Source organism: Vigna unguiculata, chromosome 10 (assembly GCF_037176805.1).
Source record: "Vigna unguiculata cultivar grain cowpea cultivar isolate G323 ecotype 2 chromosome 10, ASM3717680v1, whole genome shotgun sequence".
Lineage (NCBI taxonomy): Eukaryota > Viridiplantae > Streptophyta > Magnoliopsida > Fabales > Fabaceae > Vigna > Vigna unguiculata.
The window spans coordinates 2,083,452-2,089,348 of NC_140801.1; the positions used below are offsets into that span (position 1 = coordinate 2,083,452).

The window sequence follows — 5,897 nt, forward strand, 5'->3', positions numbered from 1 at the left end:
CTAGCAACAAACACTAGAAAAATTTGTTCGTCCATACACCGATAAGACAAGCCTGACAATATACATTGCACAAGTATGTCCATACTCAAGTTATATAATTCTACCAATACACATTAGAGAGCCTCTACATTCACCGATTAAATGAGTTTTGCAATACACATTAAACAAGTTTGCACATACATTGATTAGACGATTATGTCCATACACTAAACAAGTCTAACAAGAGACACTAGACAAATATGTTTATGCACTGATTAGACAAGTCTAACAATATACATTACACAAGTATGTTTATACATAGAATAGACGAGTCTATTGATATATATTATACGGGTATGTCCTCTCACTAATTAGACAAGTCTTTTATTACACATTGCATGAGTCTTAATATACATTGATTAAATGAGTTTAGCAATACGCATTACACGAGTGTGTCCATATACTAATTAGACAAGTCTAGCAATACATATTAGACGAGTTTGTCGATGTATTAATTAGATGAGTTTAGCAATATACATCAGACGAGTTTTTTCATACGCTAATTACAAGAATATAGAAAAAAAAATTACATGAGTCTAACAATACACATTAGAGGATACAATAATTAAACGAGTATAATAATAAATATTAGACAGGTCATTTCAAATATGTTGATTAGACGAGTGTAACATAAATTATTAGACAACTATAGGAATACATCATTCATTAGATGAGTAAAGCAAAAAAAAAAAACATTAGATAAATTTGTTGATGTATTGGTTATACGAGTCTAACAATACATATTAAACGAGTCATTCATATATTGATTAGACAACTTTGAAAATATGCATTAGACAAGTATTTCAACAAACAAATTAAATGAGTCTATAAATACACATTACACAAGTTTGTTCATTCATCGATTAGATGAATCTGGCAATACACATTATACGAGTTTATTCATATATTAATTTGATGAGTATAATGAAAACATTAGATGTTTGTCTATACACATGAGTATAGCAAAAACTAGTATCCCGAGTTTGATTCCTAATAGATTGCGGATTGCATAACTGTCTCGTGAGCGCTTGCGTTTAATTCAAACAATGCATTTATTTGACAAGTCAACCGATATACATTAGAATAGTTTCTTCATGAAACACAATTTTTACATTTTGTCTACGTTTAACTTTCTTACATCGGTATAATAAATTTAAACTGAATTTATATCTTGTTATTTAAATTAATCTTAAACCTTACATCTTTTTCTTTTTCTTTTGTATAATCTGTTCGTAAAGTTTGATATACAAGAGTAATCATTTTGGAATTAGTGCATATTATTTATATGCCTTAAAAGTCATTCAAGAAAAAAATGGAAGGATGAATTAGTTTTTTTTTTCCTCTATTTGTTAATACATTTCAATTAAATACAATAATTTTAAATTGTTCAGTTTAACTTAAATTATATTACTTTTTTTTAATTCAAGAAACCAAGTTAATTCATTTTAAAATAAAAATAATAAACGACATTTCATGACTAAATACAGGAAAAAAATTAACTTTTTTTAATTGCAAAAAGTATAAAAGGACTTTCTTATGAGATTGATGAAGAAGGGCTCGTGAAGAAGTTTTTGCGTTTTGTAACTTCATAAATCCTTTTAACATCTTTTTATTACCGTGCAACAATAAAAATAATGTTTTAAAATTCTTACAATTTTTTTTTTCCAAAAATACTATCAATAATAATATATTATCATAAAACTTCTTTATTATTAGTAAAGGTGTAAAAAGAAATATAGAGGTGCTAAAAGCAAAAACCGTAAAAGAAAGTGTTAGATCAAATATTGCGTTTGCTGGGTCCAATTTGGTATGAACAAGCACCTCTGTTTCTTCTATTGTTAACTTATTCCTTCTTCTTTTTTAAACTTCATATAAATATAAAAGTTAAACCTGTTATTTGTCTCTTCACTTTCGATGAAATTTAGAATTTTTCAAAAATTGGTCTAATTTAGTCACCTAATTTTAGAAATACACAGATTTTATCTTTTGAACCAAATTTTGTTAAATTTATTTAATATTTCGCATGTATTTTATGATAGTATTTAAATTATTTACACGAGTTGATATATTTTCCTATTTCAATATTAGCCAAGAAACATGTTCGAAATGTTAAATAAAATCAACAAATTTTGGTTAAAATGAATAAATACACATATCTCTAAAGTTAAAAAACTAAATTGGACTAAAATTTTGAAAATGACAAATTTCAATTTTTAGTGAAAGTCAACGGATCAAATACATATTTAATCCTAAATATAATTTATAAAAATTCCAAGAGTTTAAATGACACTACTTAAAATTTTTAAATAGCCAAAAAAATTAATACCGTAGATTGTTTTTTTCATGTTTGGTTGATAATTTTTTTTAAATCAGCTCTATTATAAGTGTATGAAAAGAAAAATATTAGTTGTAAGATTTCAATTTTTTTATCTTTTTTAAAGGATTTTCAATTTTTCTAATTTTAATTTTTTGAAATGCCTTGTTTTTATTTTAATTTTAAGAAAAATATAACTTAAAAATGCTACGTGTACTATTTTCTTCTAAAGAGTGATATCGACACCTTGTTTTGTTCATTAAAAATAAGTTAAAAAAGCTACATGAAATTAAACCAAAAAATTTAGTAATTTCTAACAAACTTCAATCATTTATGTAATTTATATATATAATTTAAAAGGCAAGATAATTGAGTAAAGTTTACGTAGCTATATTTCCACATCTCCCACTTATGTTTGTGCTAGAATTAATCCTTCCAAAATCTTATAATTTCTTTGCTTTTATCACCATAATAATTACTCAATCTTTAATCATACCAAAGTAACTTAGCTTGCAATTCCTTCTTGTTTAGAAGACAACCTTAAACTCATTCCCATTCCCATGTAAGCATTCTTTCTCCACCATACAAATCACTACACAATTCACCATTTTCACATCTATAAATCACCATGCATGCAACCTTTAAACCCTAATTAAACATACCCAAGTTCAAAAAATCACCAAACAAAGAAAATGAACCCTTCTTCTTCTTCTTCTTGTTCCCTTTTGTTCACTCTCACAATCATCTTTTGTTCTCTCCATTCTCTAGGGTTTGCCAACCGTCTCATCCAACAAACATGCAAGAATTGCTCAAAAACCGACCCAAACATAAGCTACAACTTCTGTGTAGCATCCTTCGAATCCAACCATAGGAGCCAACATGCGAAAAACCTGGAAGAACTAGGTTTAATCTCCATCAAGATTACAAGGCACAATGTGTCGGATACTAATGCTCACATCAATGATCTTTTGGAGAAGAACAAGAGCTTAGGCCCATTCATGAAAGAATGCTTAGATGATTGCCTTGAAGTCTATTCCGACACCATTTCCACTTTCAGAGAAGCCATTAGAGATTACAAGGCCAAACGCTATTCCGATTGCAACGTGAAACTAAGCTCAATCATCGATGCCTCTACCACCTGTGAAGATGGATTCAAGCAGAAGAACAATGGCGTCGTTTCTCCACTCACAAAAAGAAACAAAGATACCTTTCAACTTTCTGCTATTGCACTTTCCATTGTTAACATGCTCATCAATTCGGATCTATAAAGAAAAAGGTCCATTCTTATTACTTTGTATGATGTTAATTATTAGGGTTTATATATATATATATATATATATATATATATATATATATATATATATAGTGTTTGGAATATTAGAGTAAATTTTAGTTTGTAATAAACATGTTTTAGTCTCTTAAAGTTTGTACAACATTACAATAAGAATGATGTTTGTGTTAGGTTTACAGAGGAAGAGGTTTCACTTGAAGAGATATAACACCAATAAAACGTAAGCCTAATAAATAAGGCATTGACACCACTCTCAACTCAAAATCTTAAGACAATGAGTTTATGAGTCATTATTCTTATATAATACTCTACTTTCTCATTTCTAACCAATGTGAGACTTAAACTCAGAATTGGATGTATTCCTAACAATTTGTACACTTTTCAAATATTATACCATTTTGTTTTTAAAAACTATGAATTTACAAATTAAAATGTAATAAATTAAATGGGTTAAATATTATTATGAAAAATTATCTTTCGTTTTTAAATTAAATTATGAAATATTTCGTCTCTATATTTTGTAAAAATTATATTAAACATTCTTCTTCTCAATAAGAAGTGTTTGGAGACTATATAATATAATTCACTATAGAAGTTTATTTGTCATATAGAAAATACTTTACATGTTGTTTATTAGAAAAAATATTTTATATAATTTTCGTAAAATGCAGAAATTAAATGCTTTATAATTTAGTTTAAGAGCGAAACACAATTTTTTTATAATTATTTGAGGATGAAAATATTTTTTAACTGGGTTAAAATATTATATGAAATTTTACGTTAGAAACATCATTACCATACATTATAAGTTGTTTTGCTATGAGATTGTCTTGAGCCCTAAAATTGTATATGTTGCTCTTGTGTTTGCTTCTCGTGAAAGATTAATTAAAGTGTAAAGAATAATGATAATGATTTTGGAGTTCGTGGTTTGGCTTTGACTTCAAGCAATAGTGATCTCGTCTTGTCTCTTTAGCTTGAAAGATATAACATAGTTAATTTTGAACTCCAAGACTCTGTTTTTTTTTAATATAAAATGATTCTATATATAAAATGTAAAGTTTTCTCCTTTTTTTTTTTTTAACTTAAAAGATTGCATAAAGAAGTTTACTTGCAAACATTAAACATAACATTAAAACTACTAAAAACTCACAACAAAATATAAACCTTTATTATTATATCATTATTATATACTCCTACATAAAAGAAAATATATGGTACATACATATAAATAGGGTTTATTGGTTACTTCAATTTTCTTTTACTATTTTTGCCCGATATTTTGTAAATATGTTGATTTGAACATCACAACTACTATGGCACTTTTCAATTAGCAGTTTTACCATGCTAATTTTAACCATGTCACAATTAGTTTTGGCGTAAATAGGTCAATGATATTAATTGAAGAGTAATAAATCATTATATGGAAAAATTATAATATTTATTAATTATTGTGTATCAAAAAATTGAAAATTTTGAGGGACCAATTTTAACGAGTCGATCTTAGAAATACTAAGAAAAATAAATTATATTATCTTTAGTTCAATTTACAACCCAATTTCATATTTTCTAAAAGAGATTGACCAAGTGGTACTTTATGTAATGAATTATAATGTGGTGGGTGGTGGTGGCAAAGACTGTGAACATAAGGTGGATTCACACTATTTTGATGTTTACCAAAATCGAAAGATATATATATATATATATATATATATATATATATATATATATATATATATATATATATATATATATATATATATATTTTGTCTCGTCAATATAGGCATTGAGAAACATTGTCTTTCCAACCTTCTAATATAACTCACGATCAAATTGTGCCAAATGCCATCATTGTTCTTTCTTTAATGGATATCGTTAATAGAAAAAGATGAATTTATGATGGAAATAAATTTTAAAAATATATCATTCATTTATAAACTCTTTATTCTTTTCTATATAACACTACAAAAAAATTTGTAATTATCGATAGATTTATATTGGCTGACATATATTCAGTAATACTAATTTTATAATTTAAATAATCGATAAAGATTTATGTCAATAATTAATTTATCAATAAATTAAAATTTATATTATCGATAGATATTTCCTCAAATAATGTATCTGACATTTAATTTCGTTGGTAAATTTCATTAGTAATGTATCTAATGGTCAATTCTATTAGTAAATTTTGTCAATAATTTATAATTTCTATTACCGACAAATTTTTGTAATGGTAAATCCATCACTAAAATG

At 26.0% G+C, this 5,897-nt stretch overlaps 1 pseudogene; it reads left to right on the forward strand.

Moving 5' to 3' along the window:
- Positions 1-3,000: 3,000 nt before the first annotated feature.
- LOC114167476 (putative invertase inhibitor pseudogene) lies at positions 3,001-3,704 on the forward strand (annotated as a pseudogene).
- Positions 3,705-5,897: the final 2,193 nt, after the last annotated feature.